Source organism: Cygnus olor, chromosome 2 (assembly GCF_009769625.2).
Source record: "Cygnus olor isolate bCygOlo1 chromosome 2, bCygOlo1.pri.v2, whole genome shotgun sequence".
NCBI classification, from domain to species: Eukaryota; Metazoa; Chordata; class Aves; order Anseriformes; family Anatidae; genus Cygnus; species Cygnus olor.
In genome coordinates, this window is record NC_049170.1 from 74,497,147 (window position 1) to 74,518,744 (window position 21,598).

At 38.4% G+C, this 21,598-nt stretch overlaps 1 long non-coding RNA gene across 1 annotated transcript in view; it reads left to right on the forward strand.

The window, feature by feature from the left end:
* The first annotated feature begins 340 nt into the window (after positions 1-340).
* LOC121066105 overlaps positions 341-21,598 on the forward strand; it is a 50,976-nt gene continuing 29,718 nt past the window's right edge. The window contains exon 1 of the long non-coding RNA XR_005817510.1: positions 341-409. This is a non-coding gene — a long non-coding RNA (uncharacterized LOC121066105). The remainder of the gene's footprint in view (positions 410-21,598) is intronic.

Sequence of the window (21,598 nt, forward strand, 5' to 3'; positions counted from 1 at the left end):
CATACTTTGCTTTTCTTGGGTTTCAAGTATGGTTTTCAGCCCATTTGTACCAGCATAAAGAGAGAAGTGTCTATCATTGACCCCAGAAGGTCTCTCCATGAATTTATCTCTACTATTACCACTGTTTTAGTTAAAACAGTAGGAGATCTCAATTAGTGAGTCAGTGGATCACCAGATGAGGGATGAAGAAAAGTCACAACCTTTTAGATTGGTCTTTCTTGCCTTTTAGAGTTGTTTCTGTCTCTGCAGACCGTTCCCAAAATTATATTTGTCACTAGGATTTGAGATCTCATAACCTTTATATCTTTCCTTTCAGAGATTTCTGGTGACTTTCACTACAGTTTCTACTGTCACTTGTACACCTCCTGACAGATGTTCCTCTACAGTGGAAGGAAACTACTGGTATCAGGTAGATAACAGAGAAGTTTTGTTTCTCACCCTTTTGATAGTGTTATAGTTGCAGAAAGTAGCAAGCACATTCTTCTTGTTTTTGTAAAGCTGACTTTGGAATCCAAAGGCACAAAGGAAGAAGGGTAGTTGGTTTCTTTGATGAACACCAGGCATTTTATTCGAGTTTCCTGTTTTTTACGTCAGTCTGATTTAAATGTGCTTTATGTATGAAGAATAACAACCTGATGACCCAAAGAGCTTGTGTCATAGGAGACTACAGTAAAAACAGAAAGGCAAGTAAAAATCAGAATTTAATTGGAACTTTTTGTCTCTTCTCATTATGTTTTTATATTCTGATGAGATTCAGTGCTGTTGCTACACTTTTGATTCACTTTTTGTTTGTTTGTTTGTTTGTTTGTTTGTTTCTGGAGAAATTCACATGTCATTAGAATTGCAGCAGATCAGAATCTTTTGTAAGTCAGTGCAATATTGTTTGAACAGGGTAGTTTTCCTATGTGCTTTTCATGGTGTAATTTGATATCAGAACAAATTCCCATTGTTCCTTTGGTATGAAGCTCTGACATCTCAATGTGAAAGCTCATAAAAGCTGAGAGATGGTTCTACAGTAAAGAACACATGTAAAGGCAGCAAAGTAGAAGTTTTCCATTTAGAAAGTTAAGTTCTCTGGTTTGTAATATTAAACTAAGTGAGGGGCCTGTGGGGTCATTGTTTAAGCCCCACAATTTGATTCAGTCTGTTACAGAAGCAGGGCTACATATTCCAGTGATGGGGAGAGCTACCTCTGACAAGCAGAAATTATGAACAAAGTAGGAGGGCAAATAGTTAGAGCCCCGTGCCAGTTTGTTTGGAGTGTGAGCGTGTTGTAGAATTTTTGGTGCCACCTTGGGCAAAAAAAACTTAATACTCCTCTACTGCACATACTCACAGGTGATGAAAAACACTTTTAGCCTCAAATACTTTTGATTAAGACATCATCTTTTGAGTTTAAAATTGTCTCAAGCCATTTAAAGAACTTGATTACACAAACAACTGTGATTGAAGCACGGAAAATTTCCTGGGAATTAATAGCCATGGGAGAAGTTGAAGGTATGAACTGCAGTCCAAGGATGTTAAATCTAGTCTGTTGTTAAACTTCTGGAAGTTCCCTATGCTTCAGTCACAATTTCAGAAGATAAAATCAGGTTCTGCTTTATTCAGGGACAAATTCTGGATCATTCAACTGACTTTGAGTTGGCATTGATTTATCAGACAACAGAATTTGAGTCTTTTCATTACAATGAGATTCAACTATTTACTTTATCATGCCATTTGTCTTAGCATGCAATGTACATTATTGCTGCATGAGTAAGTCATTGAGGTCCATTGACATTTAGATTCTTGGAGAAAACCTTATCATGTGAATTAAAACCATGTTTACAATTACCCATATAAAATTCCAGGATGCTAAAGTGTTGCTGGTCCTTCAGAAAGATCTTTTCTATCTTCTCTGAGAGAGAAATGTAAGATAATCAAAAACTAGTTACTAAATAAATTTATCTAAGAGTCATTGAACCATATGGAAAATGTATAGCAAAATTTAAAAGTTATTTGCTATCAGTTTTTAATTAATGGGCTTTTACATGTGACCAGTCACCTGCAGTATCATTGTTTAATGTATTGTTCTCAGCTCTAAATTTCTATTTTATGTTGAGATGTGGCCCTTCATCCAGCAGTATGCTTTGTTATTTCCCTGTGACACTGGGACAGATATTGCTTCCTGTCAAAGCAACAATGACAAATCCAACTGGGGATCTGGCTGTTATTTCAGAAATGGTTTTAAATTTCAGTAGATTAGACAAGCAGTCTGTAACTATGAATGTCATGTATTCCTATTCTTTCCCTCTTTCCCCATCCACATTCTATACAAAGGAACACTTGGCAGAGTTGAAAAAAAATGTCAAGTTAGGTTTGGTTAGGATTTCAATAAAGTAATTTACAGCAATGGGCTTCATGGCTTTTTAACTCACAATTATGCCTCTCTCTATTCAGGTTACAAGGCAAATTCTGTATCTTGAGAAAGCTTTCAAAAGTATATAATTCCTGGACCAAATGTTAACACAGAGAAAATCGTCAAGTTCTGAGCCATTTCACTTATTTTGCCATAAGGTTTGTGGAAGACAAAAAGAGCCAGGCCAGAAAATAAAGAAAATCCAGCACCCAAGAAAATAGAGAATAATGTGACCAGGGCAATAATATTGTAACTATAAGGATATAGGGGAATAGGAATGGATTTTCTACATACATACAGTAAAAAAAAAAAAAAAAAAGGAACAGAAAGGAAGTAGAAACTTCAAATTAAAAGGGGTTTCATTACTTAAGTCCAGACACTTGTGGGAAAGGAATTCGCAGGGAGCTTTGCGCTGTTTCACACGTCCCTGAATTAGAGATAAAGAGGAAAACAGTGGTAGAACCAAAAATTTGAGCAAGGTCGAGATAAAGTAAATTGGCTACAGTGTTAAAGATGAGCTTTGGGGAATGGCCAATTGCTGGCTGGCTCGAGGCGCGTGTCTGAAGGTCTCTCACCAATTGTAAGACAGATTCGGGCGTGTGGACAGCGCGTGGGGCTACAGGGAAAGTATATGTAGTAGTGAAAAAGGGCAATAAACGTCTCCTGTTCAAGAGCCATCAGGAGTGTGTCTTGCATCCCTTCAGACACTGATTTGAAACATATAATAGCCTTTTTTTTAAAAAAAAATCAGTAATAAATAAAATTCACAGAAATTATAAGCAATTAAATATAATGAGGGTCATATAATTACAGTTATTGAGTAGTAAAACTGAAAAAGCAGACAAAATGAGAAAGCACAACAATAAATTAAACCAACAGCTAGAATAGTTAAGGCTTAGGCTGTTAAAAGGCATCTGCTTTGTAGCTAGAAAAGTGGATCTCTTTTTTTATTTTTTATTTTTAAGAAACCAAAGGGAAGATTATATATAATGTTTGAACACTAATTCTTTCAATTCACCTCTACAAAAATAAGTATATTTTAGCACTGATTTTTTTGAGTTAATACAAACATAGGCAGATCATGCTGAATTTGGTTCTAGCTCATTTATTATCAACAATCAATAAAAGATTGGATTCTAAAATCTTTGTACTGATGAGTTGCTCTAGCAGAATGAAATTGAGATAGGTTCATAAATTTACATGAGTATCAGATAGAAAGAATAAAGTATCTTTCCTTTATTCCCAAACTGACCAAGATAATAAATAACTTACTTTTTCTGGTTGTTAGATTTTAAATGCCAAAAACTGGAGGAAGGAAAGGAATAAAGAGTTAAAAACAAGGGCAGTTCAAAACACTGGTATGAAGTAGACGCAGCTGGTCCATAAGAAAGCTTGGCCTCCAAGACTCACTTGATCTGAGGGATTTAGCCAAGGTGCTTTGAAATGTTGCAGACTTTATGATGTTGCCCTGACCTGCTACTGTGCCCCATAGTTACAGCGGGAAAAGCTAAGGAGATAATGCCTCAGCTCATACGGCAGTAAAATAGCAGGAACTGCTGAGGAACGAGTTTTAAGGCTCACATTTGCTTGTACTGCAACACATTCACTTCTGTTACAGCTCACTGTCCACTGTGCTAGTGAAAGCTGACAAAGAGAGTGGTTTAGGTGAATGCATTGAGTGTAAGCTCCAGCAGCTGAAGAGCTAGCACGATTTGACTCCACCAACTATGCCGCAGTAAATTTCTAATGGAGAGGGAGGGCAGGCACCAAGGGTGGTAGCATTTATAATGTTAAATCAACGAGGCTAAATGTGTCTGAGCTTGTGGGTTTGGACAAAACAATATATAAAGTTCTAACTTTACACCTGGATACTTAGATTGTGATGAAAGAGGGAATTCAGACATCTCTGAAAAAATTAGTTATGCCTGCTGTAGACTATTTCCTTTCCACACGTTGCCAGAAAAGTATTGTCCCCCACAGATTATCTCAAAAAACTTTCAGGTCCCCCCATATTTAAAAGTGCATGATCTTTTTTTTTTTCAACTCTACTGCAGTATAGAGTAATTTATATTAGCCAACATGTTACCATATTAAGTATCTCATGCAGACTTGTCCCCTCAGTGGCCTTTATTAGTGCGATTATTACACATTCTCCTTGCTTTATTTCGGGGGATAACTTCTGCCTCTCAAAGCATACAACAGATTCATAGTGGAAGATTGATAGTGGTACTTCCTAACAGCTGGCAAGCCAAGTTCATAATACCTTTTCTGTTACTCTATCACATTTCCTCCTTCAAGAGAATAATGTTTTATAAACATTCTTTCATTGGTATTTAACTATAATTATCCCTGTCGTTATAGCTGAGAAGATTATAGCAGATTCCCACTTACAGCTTGGTTTTACACAAGTCTTTCAGAACAGAGATCAAATTCTGCAAAATATTACTGATCTAAAATCTTTCTGATTTTATGTGTTCTTTTCTCATCTAGACTAAATGCAAGCTTTGGAGAGAAGCCAGCGCTATTAGAAGACGTAATTATCAACATTTTAATAGAAGTTCCTATTGGCCTTTCTATTCATTGGTCGCAAAGCCACATAGCAGAGGAAGTATATCAACTTTATTCTGAATTCTTTGCACAAATTTATGAAATGGCAAGTATTAAGTAAAATGTCATAGGTTAAACTGATTTTTCTAGACTTCTGTTGAGCTAATATAAAGACCAAAATCAGATAAAGAGAATACCCCGCCTGTAGTTAAGTAGCTCAATTCTTCATCTTATCTTGTTGGCATTTTGTGCTATTGCAATACTACCTGGAATCAAATGGGAAGGTTTCCTCTGTTGTATAGTAAAAAGCATCACTGAAATCTTGTGATTTCCAATTCAGAATTAAAGCAGCAATAGTAAACAGTCCGGTCCTGGAAAAGTAATACAAATGCAAATAAAAACAGTTTCAGAATACAAAATAGAGGAAACATCAGTTGCTTCATGCAGAGACCAGCTTAGAATAAGTTACTATAACAGCCTGCACAGTTCAATATCTGCTCAGGGGAACCAGTTGTGCAGAGCAAGAAACCATTTCTATAGGAGCCGTGTTCAGGTATGGCAGGAGAGAGATAATTTTTGTTCAGAAGGATGGACTTCTCTAAATGATGCTCAGTACAGTGAACAAAGCACATTTGTCATGTCTGATTTTTTCACCCAGCAAGTGGGAAATGCTGAACGCTAGCTGGATGCTGACTTAGCTGGTACTCTTACAGGCTTATAGGGACTTGCTTAGCTTTGTGCACCATGCATTACACCCATCAATATTTTATTTTCTCTTATGAGTTCACACTGGTCTACCTCTATGTAAAGCTTCCCTTTGGGCTCCAAAAAGTGGAAGTTCATGAGCTTTTGTTGGATACAACGTGACATGAAGGATAATTGTAGCATCCACTAGGAAAGCAGCCAGTAGGCTATTTCTAGTTATTTCTGTCACATCTGCCATTTCCCAGCATAGGAAGAGAATATTTTGTCCATCATTGCCTCACCTCTAGCAACAGGAAAGGGCTGATGGGATAAACACAGACAATGGTAAGTTCTCAGGAAAAATAGAAAGAAACACAAGAATTATGAGTGAAGAAAGAAACAGGGATGGGGATCCCAAGAGACCAAGAGGTCTGCAGTAGCAGAGTATTAACAGGTAGTAGGCCAGTCTGGGAGAGTGATAAATGGTACAAGCTATAACTGTCCTAGAAAGCATGCTGACAATAAAACAATACTGCAGTTGTGGACAGCTCATCGTCAGGCCATTTTGAGCTTTTTGGTACGGCATTAGGATATGAGTGTGCTCCTTGCTACATTGCACATGGCTTGTGCCAGTACTTTCCTGGCTCTTGGTGCTCACCAGAAGACTCTTCTTCACACTGGAATGATGCTGTGGGAAACTGAACATTTCTAGACCATCTTAGAATCCAGTTTTTATGAATAGCCATCTTCCTCTTCTCACTCCAACAGTTACAGGGAATTGTTTCCAAGACTCAGAATACCCAGCATAGTTTTGCAGAGATAGAAACCTCTACAAAAGGTTCATAAAGACACTAATGATGAGAACTAAAAAGACAAGGATCCTGTTTATTGGAGTTTCAGTTCAGTCAGCTATAAAAATTTCTTTTTGCATGTAAGAGCTGGCTAGAAAATCACTAGGTCCTTTACGGTCATCTCTAAAGAGGAATGGTTCTTCTGCAGCCATTAGTCATCAGATTTTCTTCACAGAACCAAGTTTAGGCTCGGGGACATCTTGTATCCCCTTGCACTCCATGATCCTCTTAAGATTGGGATGATGGTGGAAAAAGAGGGAAGAACAATTATTCAGACTCCACATACTTTCCCTTTCCCTCCATCTCTCTTTCCATTGTAAACTTTTTAGTTTGCATTCCAGAAAACACTCTGTAAATTGATATGTGTATTTATATACAAAGGTATAATTTGAACACTATTCTTTGAATGTACATAAATGAAATTTGTAGATATAGTTGATTACTCATTTTTGACTGAGACAACAGAAAGAGAATAAGTCATGCTGGGGTAATGATGTGCTTGGTGTGTACTGGTAGTTCTGACTCTAAGGAATACTTTTCAATGTATTTACTTCACTTTACTAAATACCTGCTGAATGAAAGTAAGAGATCTCAGGTGCTTCTATAGGAACCTCATGGGGGAGAGGGAGATGGAGGGAAGAACCACAGTTGTTCAGATTTTTTTTTTCTCTTTCTTTTTTTCTCTGCGGTAACTTCCAAATCTTTAATGGCATGTCACTGCTTTATTTCACTGTAGAAATCCTTCGTGCTATCTTTTTTTTTTTTTTTTTCAGAACAAAAAGTTCTTTGTGCTGAAGTGGCCATTTAGCATCTGGCTCTGTGAAAAGTACCCTCTACCTGATGAGTATTTTACTTCCATTTACATTTTCACTGATACGGCACTCTCTTTAATATCTGAGGAAATGGAAGTCCTGTACCTTGTCATAGCACTCTGTGAATGCAATGCAAGTGATTTGACTCCAGGACTGATTTTTAAATATACTCCTTTCAGACAGAACATGAAGTATACTTTTTGTCTGGAATCTAAAGGCATAGACAGGCCCTTTAAAAATAGTATATCACGTTCTGATAACATATTTAGGGGATGAGGTGTTAAAAAAAAAAAAAAGGGCAGTAGGCTAATTCATTATCAGATGAATAAGCCCGAATTCTGAAAGAAATTGAGCTTCTTGTGTTTACTTTCCATGGTGAAGGGTCTTCCAGATCAAGACTTTGGGCAGTGTGGTTCAGACCTCACCCCAATCGTGGCTGTGAGTTGTCTCCTTCTTTCAGCATTGAGCCTTTCTAAGGCCACCTCAAGTAGTGTGTTGTCTCTTTCCCATAGCAGAATTTTGAGTGCAATAGATATGTGCTTTGCAGACTAAATTTCCCAAAACGGGAAATTCAGCATCTGTCCTCAGGTCACTTTGGCACCTCCTTTCCAGCCATATGTCACATGTAGTTGTGGACTTTCTCTTCCCTTCTCCCCCAGACTAACTCTAAATTTTGCCTTACAGAAGGTAGCCCAGCCCATGCCCAAATTTCCCCAGTAGTTTATGTGGTAGTTTTCTGTGGTTTGCAGACAAAGCCATGGTTTATTATTACAGAGGTCAAGAGAACATAAAGCTACAAGTCAGTGGGATAGGTTGGACTTTAGAAGAGGTTGTTTGGAGAGATAGTAAAATCTCTGTCTTTGAAGATCTTCAAGACTCTACTTGACAAAGTCCTGAGCCAGCCTGCTGAAACTGGCCTTGCTTCAAGTGGGGTGTTGGGCAACATGACCTCCAGAGGTCCCTTCCAGACTGAACTATGCTATCACTCTATGACTGTCCATCATAAACAATGGGAAATGTGGGGAAAAATTGCTTATTGTTGAAATGGTATAGAGTTCTTTGGCTTGCCAATTTAATGCAATCAGAAATTATTAGTTTAACGTAAAGGTCTTTTTTCTTAACAAGAAATATATAATAATGTAAAATCAACTCAATTAGTCAAAACAGGGATTTGAATTTTTAAGGACACATCTTAGAGTGTTTATGGTCTCAAGGAATGAATTAAGCTTCTCTACTTTGTGTATTTGCTTAATTAGAATACCCTACTTTAATGAAGTAAGCAAGGCAAACATTACTTCCCTTCCTTCTTTTTTCTTATGATTGGAGATTGTCATAACTGACATATAGTAACCGTGACCTTAGTTCAAGCGATATGCTACAATATGAGAGAGGTAATCCCAGAGTAAAACAGGGATCTTACTTGAAACTTTCACCTTCCTAATGAAAAGCCTGACAGTGGTACTTTTTCATCATAGACAAGGAGAGATTTCAAATCAGCTTATGTTGGGAGTTTCAAAGTCTTGTAATATACTCAGTTTAGGGTAGTGGAGTTTCTTTCATGTGATTTCTAGGTGGCTCAGCATTTTTATATTTTAGAGTGTCAGAGCAACTAGGCTGTGCTCACACTTGATGTTCCAGCTGTCAAACTGGTGTCAAGTCCTAATTATGAGATCCTTCACTTGATCCCATGTGACTAAGTTTTCAAACCAGAACAGAGGTAACAGGGTACTTCAGTTCAGCAAGTCATTTTCTGGTGGACAGAAATCAGCAACATGAATGGTCATTGTAGGAATATAACCTAAATATAAACTCTCTTTGCATCATCAAGCATTCAGTGTGTGTGCTGTGTGCACCAGAGCATAACACTTAATTTAAAAATTCAAAGAATGCTATTTGCATATTTTTTTTCTGTTTTGCATAACTTCCTGTATGATTTATGCTCACATTTGAGACAAAAAAAAAAAAAAAAAAAAGATTTCTTGTATATATATGAAAATATTATGGTGTTAAAGCAGTTTAGAATCATTTTACCACTGGATTAGTAAAATCTTCCCGTAGCAATGTAATACCATTTTTCTGTCTCTGGACAAATACAAGTTTTTCTGTATTGCGTATTCATGAGAAGAATTCAGAAAAGGCCCAGACTTTGTACTGTAGTTCAGACCACCAAATGAGGAGGACAAGCCCCTTTGCGAAATAATACAGATATTAAGTGAACTGAAATCAATCTTTGGAAGTATCAATTTTCTCTTCTGACTTAAAGACAGAGCTTTAGACAGCTCCGTTAAGTGCTTAGAATTAAGTGGGAAGAACCTGTACTTGTACCATGGCCTTTGCAGCCGTGATTTTATTGCGGGAAGTGAGGGAGGATGGGGAATGATGGATATCACATTCCCCAGCAGCTGCCCAGACCTGCAGGTGCTTCTTTGTTGTGTGAACTGGAGTGAGCCTCACCTGCTGGAAATACTCAAGAGGGCTCTTCCTGAAAACAGGCAAGTGGACTGGGTGCCATACATGGGGTGTCTCATCAGCTGGCTGGCAAAGTTGTGGGATGACATCCTAATGTAGTTAAGACAAGAAAACTACTTGGAAATGTGCACTCGTGTGAATCAAAGTTTCATGAACCAATTGTGCCACTTTAAGCTTTTGTTCACACTCCCCAAGAAAAAGCATGGAGAAGGCTGCTGTCGTTCTCATTTTACAAAGCTGGGGGTGCAAACAGCAGCAAGCTCTCCAAACAAGCTGGCAAGGTACAAAAAAGTGGCAGAGGCAGGTGGACATTGACCTGGTCACTCTTGCATGCTGTGCTTGCAACGCTTCTTCCTCATTCCTCAGCCACAGTGCCTCTGCCTTCCACAGACAAGGAGTGTGATGCACAGTGGTATCTGTGATCACATAGGCAGTTTCATAGCAGTTTCATAGCCCGTCCTGCAGATCTGCTGAGCTGCTTCATCTACCTCTGGGGCATAACAGAGCGGTAGGAAGGTCTGTGTCCTGTGCTGCATGTTCAGAGGAATGCAGCAAGATGTTACATTTCCCTATAGCAGGTGTGAGCATTTCCTCCGCCATGAGGCCAGTGGTCTCCTCTCTCCATGTGTGACCTGCTGTGTTAAGTCTCACAAGCTGGTCCAGGGAAAAACTCAGTGTCCTATGCATACTGTCAGTACAAATACAGATGACAACAAAGAATTTATGAGATATTTGTGCTTGTTGAATGTTTAGATTAACAGTCTCCAAATACCTTCCTGTGTAATGAGTATTTTAATGTTTTGAACTTTCAAAAGTTATGAAATAGCATATCTTCAATGCAAACTAAAGTTTGTTTTGCATTGAAGATATGAAATTCTAAGTGTGGAGAAGGAAGGATTTTGACTGGAAAAATACTGCCCTGCCCCAATCATTCCATCCCCAACATTTAAGGACTAAGGATTTTTTTTTTCCTTTCTATGTTACCGTATTTACTTGCAGATGGAAAGGATTTTCTTGTCAAATTATGATGTTAGGAACTATGAACTACTTGATAACTCCACTTGCTGAAGGTAAAGTTCAATACAAGGCTGTCCAGTTCTTCCATACTTGTGAAAACAAGGCAGGGAAAAGACCAGTGTCCTTTGAATCTGTCCTCCTCTTGGCAGCAGGAGGCAGATACCAGTGACAGTTTTAACACCCCCCTACTAATAACCTCAAGACCCTAACTGTCACTCAGCATATTAATCCCCTCACATTCATTTCATCTTTAAGAAGAAATGTATTATATCTGTGAGTTCATTTTTATGATAAATGGTAAATGCCCTTCAATTCACAGGCCACATGTCAGAGGACAGCCAGGCTTATCAACTGACAAATACAATAGAAATAATCTAAGAATGCTCCCAAATTCCAGCCCTCAAGCCCCTACTTCTTTTAAGATAGGAAGATTATTGATATTATTTTTTTTAGTAAAGTATACAAGCATTCAGAATGGTAGGGAAATAGAGTTTATAATTCTATTTACTTGATGCACTGCAATGATTCCTCTATAAAAATAAATTCTAACATATTCTGCTTTTTTTCTTATTTTTTCTTTAATAACAGTTGGCAAGACATCCATTTCTGCTTGTAAATATGTAGAAAATTAGGTCCTGTGTCTTCATAAGGAGATTCTACCCATACAGAACTGTGCCAAATGTTTTTCCTACACTTCAATTTGCAAGTGGCTGGTACTCATTTGCTCTGTAAACAACAGAAGAACTATACAGAAATGATGTCAAAATACTGCATAGCTGGCAATAATAATTTGTTTCATGGGAAGTTCATATATTTTGTGCTCGTATGATAGTCATCTGATGCAAGAACTGAAACAGAAATATACAGAGTACAAAATTCAAGAATACCAACCAAAAAAAAGAAAAGAAAGAAACTAGCATAAAACAATCCAGCAAGCTTTTCTAGCTTGATATGAAGGGATGCATATAAATAGGTGGGAACGATCAAAGACTTACAGCCTTTTTATATGTACTAAACAATCTTTAAGTTATACTTCTTTGATATCAACATCTGAGGCATAATTGTTACACCTTTCTAACTCATTCTAAAGGTTTCAGTTAAGGTCAAGACTGTGGGAATGGCTTTCACATTGTGCTGCATCTCATTGCAATAGATGAACAATTCTGAAGCCATTTACATTTCAGAATCAGTAGTTGCTGTGTCAATGACATTAACTTTTTAGTGAACTGAAATACAGTTATGGTATCAAGTGTTCTGAAGACTCAAGGAAATTACATAGATACGGATTTATCCTTTCCACTTTTTTTCATTTTTTCATCAGTCATTCACACTAGAAAACTGACTCGCTCCTCCCCTCCCCCCCACCCTTTTTGTCCTCTTTCATTCTTTGAAAGCATAGACTCTCATGTACTGCTACTTCTGGAGAAGTTTGTTCAAAAACTTTATTTGAAATTTTATTCTAATGGGTATTTTAAGAAAGAGGATTTCTGTTATTAAGCACCAACATGCTGTCTTTGTCAGGGGAGTGCAGTGGTGGGGCAAGGGTTAATGGCTTTAAATGAAACGAGGGTAGATTTGATTAGATATAAGGAAGAAATTCTTTACTCAGGGGGTGGTGAGGCACTGGAACAGGTTGCACAGAGAAGCTGAGGATGTCCAGTCCCTGGAGGTGTTTAAGGCCAGGTTGGATGGGGCTTTGGGGAACCTGGTCTGGTGGGAGGTGTCCCTGCCCATGGCAGGGGGTTGCAACCAGGTGATCTTTAAGGTCCCTTCCAACCCAAACCATTCTGTAATTCTATGATTCCATCAGAAAACAGATATGCTTCATAAAGACAGATTTGTGATAAAAACAGTTATTTGCCTTTAATGAATATTTCAGATGGTGTCATGATTTTGGCTGGGACAGAGTTAATTTTCTTTGTAGAGGCTCACACAATGCTGCGGTTTGGATTTTTGGATATGAGGATAGTGGTGATAGCACACTTGTGTTTTTGGTTGTTGCAGAGCCAGGGACTCTTTTGTTGTTTGCTTAGAACCAGGGAGTCTTCTACACCTGATGCTGCCCAGCAGGCAAGGAGGATGGGGGTGTGCTGGAGGCTGAGGGGGGACACAGACAGGACAGGTAATGCAAACTGACCAAAGAGATATTCCATGCCATATGGTGTCATGCTCAGCAATAAAAACTTGGGTAAAGAAGAAGGAAGGAGGGGATGTTCATGGTGATGGCATTTGTCTTCCCAATGTGATGAGCCCTGCTTTCCTGGAAGTGGCTGAACACCTGCCTGCAAATGGGACGTAGCAAATTAATTCCCTGTTTTGCTTTGCTTGCGCGCATGGCTTTTGCTTTACCTAGTAAGCTGTCTTTATCTCAACCCAGGACTTCTCACATGTTTACCTTTCTGATTCTCTCCCCCATTCCACCTGAGGAGAGTGAGCAAGTGGCTGTGTGGCGCTAAGCTGTCTGCCAGGGCTAAAACACAACACATGGAAACTATTTGTGTTGTATATGTACTCCAACTTCTACCTTATTTTAAAATTTATCTGTGCTCTTGCATGAATCATAGAATCATAGAATCATTAAGGTTGGAAAAGACTTCCAAGGTCATCTGGTCCAACCATCCCCCTACTACCAATGTCACCCACTAAACCTTGTCCCTAAGCACCACGTCCAACCTTTCCTTGAACACTCCCAGGGACGGTGATACCACCACTTCCCTGGGCAACTCATTCCAATGCCTGACTACCCTTTCTGAGAAGAAATGAAAATTAAGCTGTTATTGTTTTCTGTTTTTCTTTTATCTTTTAGATAACAGATGATTGCCTCTCTGAAGTGTTTTCCGTGTTCTGATTTTATACACTAAGGTTTTCTTTTTAGCATTAGAAATTAAATTTATAATTTTAAATATCATCGTTAGTCACAGTTTTCTGTCCAATCAGATGCAATTGCTAGAGCACGATAAACGATTGCTGTAATATATTTTATTTTTTATAACCTCTCATTCGCAATACATTCTGAAGCCCTGCAAAATTTAAAAAAAGCAAAGGAAGCACAATTTGTATAATCATGCAGTTGCTCTCTTTTCTGTTTGAACACCTCTACAAAATATATAAGATAATATTAAAAATTTCTTTGCTGATTCTTAGCAGTTATTTATTTTGGCTAAGTTAATTAGTAGTTGCACAGTTCAGAGTAAGGTCATTGCCTTCGCAGTCCTCAGTGCTGCATGATTATTCATAGGTCAGAAGAAGAATGCAGATACAGACAAGCATATCTACTTTGACCTACACTATAGAAATACTATTTTCACAGTCATATGAATTAATCCTGGTATCGTTTCCCCTTCTGTTTGTTAATACTCTGATGTTAAAGTATAAGCCCTGGTGCCAACATAAGAAAGAGATGAGAAACAGTCTAAAATCTCGAGAAATCTTTTACCAAATGTAGAAATGCAATTCACAAAGTGTTATATATGATAAATAGTTATTAGTTATCTTTTATTAGGTATTTTTTATTAGGTAAAAAAGATGCTGACCTGGACTGGCTCCCAGAGCCCCACCCAGCTGTTCTCTCACTGCCCCTCCTCAGCAGGACAGGGACAAAAGAGGATGGAAAAGCTCATCGGCTGAGGCAAAGAGAGGGAGATCACTTACCAGCTACCATCTTAGACAAAACAGACTTAACCTGGCGAAAATTAGTTTCATCTATTGACAATTGAAAATATAGTTTTAAGGTGACAAAGACCAAAACTGCTGGGCCCAGCCGTGCCCTGTGGTGGGGCCGTTGGGGCTGGCTGGAACCGGCTGGGGCCAGCATGGGGCAGCCCCGCCATCGCCCTGCGCTGCGGCAACAATGCAGATCCACGGGTGCCCAGTACAGAGGTGTGAGGTGAGTCCTTTAATGTGGATCTAGGATCTCTGATTCTAGTTTTGGCAGAGCTCCCCCAGGCTCTGTGGATGACTCAACATATTTGTGAGGTAAGCTCAGGATGTAGGTGATGATAGAAAATGGGTTGAAACCTTTTGCACTGTTGCAATGTTAGAGCATGTGGAACAATCCTCCACTCAGTGAAAGGCACTCGTACACTTTCACGTATTTTCTCTGAATTCTTCACAGTAAAGAGTGTTGCTGAGTTTAGTATTATTTTGTATGCCCACTGCTTTTCACAACTGTTTCATTGTAACACCATCCAAGTCTCCATCTTTGAGGATGACTGAAATGTCTGAAATGGTGACATGACTGAAATGCAGGTATTTTAAGTCATTGATCCACGTGGATTTTTTTTTCCCCAACTTTCTTTGAAAATATCTGCTGATGAGTATATTGTTCCTGTCAGGGCTGACCTTCTTTACTGATACCTTCCAATTAATGCTTTAAGCATTCATCCCAAGAGTTGCAAGCTTTTTCTCATTTGCTTCCTGGAGAGAGTCAAAATGGCTTTTAATAGTCCCTGAAGCTGTTTCCAAAGTCAGCTCTCTCAGTGGACCTGAAGGAAAAGACATCAGGCAAAGCTGTCATGTCCTCAGAGTTTATCGTTGTAGAAATGTTCATTAATGGTGGCAGTGCAGGGAAAAGCTGACACTATTATTTCTCTACCATATCAAGAGCAAACAAGATTATTTAATAAGTAAACATAATGCAAAGCAAAAGAAAAATGAATGACGTAGTAGTTGTCTCTTTCGAACGTGGCATTCTGTAATGATACAAATCAGGACACCAATGTACTCTGTGAAAGCAAAAAGTCCTTGCTCCCAAAACTTGCACAGTTCCCAAATTCTGCAGAAAGTCAGTCAAATCAAAGAGGTGGAAATGATGAGTCTTCAGGTGTTTTTTTTTTTGTTTGTTCGTTTTGTTTGTTTGTTTGTTTGTTTGTTTTTGACCTTATTTTGAAGAGCATGCCAATGCACCATTGCATTTTAACAAAACTTTAGGTGTGTCTGATTATAGTAATACTTAGATACATGCCCAAACGGTGTTCTGAAACCAAGACAGTCTTGAGCCAGTGGACTGAATGTAAAACTGATGAGAGCAAATGCAGTTTGCATTTGAGCAAATTTCTCAGGAACAAATTAATGCCTGACTTAAGTGGCACTAAAAACAACATGTAAAGTCTAAGTTGGTCTAAACTGTAAACCAGAGTAATTTTCACTATTCATTAGGTAGACAAAACAACTGCTTTGGCTTGATGTTTACAATCACACCACAAAAAGAAATATCTTTTTGCTCATGTTGCTGTGATAATTTATGTTATAGAGGCTTAGAAAGAAGTTGTTAACCAATTATGGTTCTAACCAAAATGGATCAAAATCAATTATCTTTTATTTTTCCACATATACTTCTGAAATTTGGAAGGCAATCAAACCCCTCAGTAAAAGTCACTAACGAAGCGCATTCACTGCAGATTGCTATTAGAAACAGTAGCCTCTTCTGTATGCACAACAGCAATATTTTCTTGATCTCAATTGATTCTGTTAATTAAATTAGATTACTAGGTCATTCACAGTTGAAATAAAAAAAAAAGTGGCAAAGCTTTTCTTTTTTTTTTTATTATTTTTGATCGCTATATAGAAGTGAGGTAATAAAATCCATTAGTCTGAAAATCTTACACGTAGTTTGGACCAAGAACAATAAATTTAATCCACTCACTACTTTGCTTAATATCAGTTTAAATTAAATTAAAAATATTTACAATAAGTATTTACTATTTACTGTAGACATCTGAGGTCTTTTTTATTATTATTTTGTGCATGTTAAGATATACAACATAAAGACTGTTAGACTATTAGAGTAGAAGATAAGTTGCTGCTTGTTCATGTGTATTTTACAGTCTCTTTAAACTGTGTTTCGTATATTTTCATCTACAATTTGCAGTGACTTAAAAGTCAATACTTTTACTGCCCTCCTCTGAGGTTCCTGCTGCTCATTTTCACTTCTGCGCTGTATAGGCGCACTTCATGCTGTCTTGGCAATGAAAAAAGCTGTGGGATGATTTGGGTTAAAAATAAACTTTTGAATATACTTACATGTGCAAATCTACACATTCACAGTAATTATTCATACATATATATATATATATTTCTATATGTTTTCTATATCAACACAAGTTAATTGTTTGACCATAGAACTATGGTTAAAGACTCCAAATAGAGGACTGAAACATCAGCTTTTATGGCATAAAAAGTATTTTATATTGTTTTCTTAAGCTGTCTCTTCACTGCAAAGAGTTGTGTGCTGTTATATCAAGGTGAAAAGTAGAGATCACCGCTCTACTATATAGAAAGGCATGTGTAGTTTTTGCTTCTGCATAACTGACTAGTCACTGCCAATAAAATGCACTCAGATTTAAAGCTTACCCAGAGCTGCAAATAGAAACTGTTGTCTCATTCCACCAAGATGTTTTACATTACATTACAATTTTCAAGATACTGCATTTTGTTATCAAATGGAGTAAGAATGTTTTTGAAGAGTTGACATTCTTGTGAAATGGGAAGAATCTATTTATGATTCTTTGCATATTTATGAGAAAAAATGTACACGTGCATCATATTACCTAAGAAACATTTATCAGACATTCTGCTAAAATATTGTCCCTTATGAAAGTAGTTTGAAAGCACAGTACTTGACTTTTAATGCCTCCATAGACAACAAAATCAGCAATAATATTTTGTGCTTCATATTTCAAAGCTATGGAAATCTTGGAGGTAGATAATGAAGTGTCGTCTGCCTCTTTCACATACCAGTGAAGATGTAAACAGGGAGCTTATCTGGCTATGTCATTTTTTAGAATATGGTGAGCATTTGCGTTGTGCATCACTTGTTTTATACATATATATTTATACTATTATTATTATCATTATTATTGTCCATTCCTTTTCTGTCCTATTAAGCTGTCCTATTATATCATCTTCATCTCAACCCACAAGTTTTACATTTTTCCAATTCTCTCCCCCATTCCCCTTAGGGTGTATGTTGATGGGGGAGCTAGCAAGCAGCTGGGTGGTGCTTAGCTGCCTCATGGGTTAAACCACGACAGTGGGTATGGGACAGTGGCCATTTGATTTGTTTTATTCACTGTGATAAAGCAAAAATACTATGCCTTGATGTGTTATAAAATTATTATGTTGCTCTTCCAGCTTTTATAAATAAGGGATTTAATATTTCAGACAGCTGTAGCCCTTATGATCGCTGTAATATTTGGAACGAACCAATGAGATTAGGTCGTGAAGATTAAGAAGTTAAATTTCATGAAGGGAATTACATCGCTGATGGTAGCTGAGCAGTCAAAACTTCTATATAATGTGCATTGCACGAATAGTTCAAAGCACTTAGATTAATTTCTTCTTACTTTGATTTCCAATTATAAATGATCCTTCAGAATTTTTTAGAAAGCTTTTAAAAAATCACTGGTTTTATACACCTCCAAATTTATGGACATAAAATTACTGAAGCTATTCATTAAAAAATCATCCTAAGGAAAAAAAAAAGATCTTATAAACTGATTCCTCAAAGCACTGGAGTATGCAGTTAACTTTAATTGAATTGGTTGGGAATTAAGTGCTTATGTAAGCATTGAACAGTCTCAGGACAAAGGCACTAATGAGTTATAGAATCACAGAATATCCCGTGTTGGAAGGAATCCAGAAGTATCACGGAGTCTAACTCCTGGCTCCATACAGGACCATACAAAATCAGAATCTCTGTCTGAGAACACCGTCCAAATGCTTCTTGAACTCTGTCAGGTTCGGTGCCCTGACCACTGCCCTGGGGAGCCTGTCCCAGTGCCCAACCACTCTCTGGGTGCTGAACCTTTTCCTAACACCCAGCCTGACCCTCCCCTGTCCTAGCTCCATGCTGTTCTCTTGGGTCCTGTCACTGTCCCCAGAAAGCAGAGCTCAGCGCCGGCCCCTCCGCTCCCCTCGTGAGGAAGCTGCAGGCCGCCATGAGGCCTCCCCTCAGCCTGCGCTGCTCTGGGCTGAACAAACCAAGGGACCTCAGCCACTCCTCACATGTCTTTCCCTCTAGAGGTTTCACAATCTCTGTAGCCCTCCTTTGGACACTATCATAGTTTTATGTCCTTTTTGTACTGTGGTGTCCCAAACTGTACACAGTACTCGAGGTGAAGCTGGACCAGAGCAGAGCAGGACAATTCCTTCTCTTGACCAGCTAGCCATGCTGTGGTTGATGCACCCCAGGACACAGCTGGCCCTTTGGGCTGCCAGGGCACACTGCTGGCTCATATTCAACTTGCTGGAAACCAAAATGTCCAGATCCCTTTCCACAGGGCTGCTCTCCAGCATCTTGTCTCCCAGTCTGTACGTATAGCCAGGGCACCCTTCCAGGTGCAAAATCCAGTACTTTCTCTTTTTAAACTTCTTATGGTTAGTGTTTTCCCAGCCCTTTAACCTGTCAAGATCTTTCTGCAAGACCTCTCTACCCTCGATGCAGTCATCCGCTTCTCCCAATTTAGTGTCATCCACAAACTTACTTAGTATATCTTCAACTCCAAGTCATTTATGAAAACATGAAAGAGAACTGGCCCTAAAATGAAGCCCTGGGGAACCCCACTAGTGACTGGCTGCCAGCCCAATGTAACCCCATTTGCTATAACTCTTCGAGCCCTACCCATCAGCCAATAGTTCATCCATCATATTATGTATTTGTTTAGCTGTATGCTGGACATTTTGTCCAGAAGGATATTGTGAGAAACATAATCAAAATCTTTGCTGAAATCCAAAAAGATTACAGCAGCTGGCTTCCCTTGCTCAGCTAGATGGGTGACTGTCATAAAAGGAAACTAAGTTTGTTAAGCAGGACCTTCCCCCTGAGAATCCATGTTGGCTGTGACCAGAGACCATACTGTCCTTCAGGTAACTTTGAGTTACCTCCCAGAATAATTTTCTCCATAATTTTGTCAAGCACTGTTCCTTTCAATAGTGTTCCCTGCTACTAGAAGGATGAATGAAAACACTACCTGTGTGCCTGATCCTTAAACCAGTTACCACAAGACCCTGAAGTCCCTTTTGGTTGCCTTTGGACTTTTCTAGTAATGTCTTTTACCCAGGCCCCAGGGAGGCAGCAGACTTCCCTATGGGTTGGGTTCTATCAGCATATTGGGCCCTCTGTTCCCCTCATGAGGGAGTCACCCATTTGATTTACTACATCTTACTATGTGTTTTTTGGTGTTGTTGTTGTTATTTTATTTTATTTTTATTTTATTTTATTTTATTTGTTTTGTTTTGTTTTGTCTTGTTTTGTTTTGTTTTGTTTTATACAAAGTAAGAACATATGGAAATGCATGGGATTTGAGGGGGCATGTACTGTTCCTGTTTGTACGAGAAGTCTACAAACATGGAATGAGTCGATAAGGACCGTTCTCATTTCCATGATACTGGAAAAGAAGAAAAGGAGCAACAGAGGTTTGGCAACAGAGGTTTAATAGAAAGACTTCCAATTTCCTACTGTTAGCTTTGCTCTGGACACTGTGCCACTAATTTCACCAGCTTGGGAAGATACAATTTCTTTTCCCATCTTGCTACAAAGAGAAGATATAAAATGAGCTGAGATATTCAGTCATCAAAGAACATTTTCATTAAATTGTTTGGTGATCTTTTTAGTTTATTTTCATTCTTCTTCCTCTCTCTCTTTTTCTCTCTCTCTCTCTCTTTTTTTTTTTTTTTTAATTTGGGAGAAAGGAGAAGAAAAAATATATCACAGTCTTTGCTCCCTATGGTGCAAAGAAACAGCTGGCTACTTGTACTGCTTTAGTAGTTTTTTTCAATACTGGATAGATTGAAGCAAACAGCTAGGACAAAAGAATTGATTCCAATAATATTTTTGGAGATGTACATGCAGTTACTGATGTTCTCTGACCCTTTATATATTTATTTATTTTAATGATGGGACAGCAAGTAGATTAAGTGGCAATACAGACTTTTTAGAACATCTCTGTAATGCATTTCTTAGGCAACATTAAAATAGAATATTATAGATTACTTTTCATTGTAATTAGCCCCACTGCACACGAGAGCAAATACAAACTGCTGGTTGTGCTCCTAAGAATTGTTGGGTGGGATGTTTTCAGAGAATTTGCTTCCTCTGGAGAATTCAGAAATGCTAATTCACTCTTAACTAATTGTTGGTATGAATGGTTAAGTTTTGACAAATCTACTAAATTGATGTTTTCTCAAAAGTCTTGAAGCCTTTCATTATTATGTTAAGTTTTTAAATGGAACATAATCCAGTCTTTCAATTCAAAATAGAACAGAATAGAATAGTTCAGTTGGAAGGAAGCTTCAAATATCATCTTGTCACTGCCTGACCTCTTCAAGGCTAGCCAAAAGTTAAAGCATATTATTGAGGGCATCTTGAACACTGATATGCACGGGGCATCAACCACCTGTCTGAGAAGTCTGTTCTGGCATTTGACCACCCTCATGGTAAACAAATTTTTCCTCATGTCCAGCCTGACCCTCCCCTTGTGCAGCTTTGTGCTGATTCCATCCGTCCTGCCATTGGTGACCAAGAGCAGAGACCGACGCCTCCCTCTGTGCTTTCCTCCTCAGGAGGTTGCAGAGAGCCATGGGGTCACCTCTCAGCCTCCTCTTCAACAACCCAAGTGTCCTCAGCCTCTCCTCACAGGACATGCCTTCCAGCCCTTTTGCCAGCTGTGCTGCCCTCCTCTGGACGCTTTCAAAGACCTTAACATTCTTTTTGATATTGTGGAGCTCAGAACTGCATGCAATATTCAAGGTGAAGCCAACTCTAAATACAGCAGGAGAATCACCTCTTTTGACCAGTTGGCTGTGCTGTTTTTAACACACCC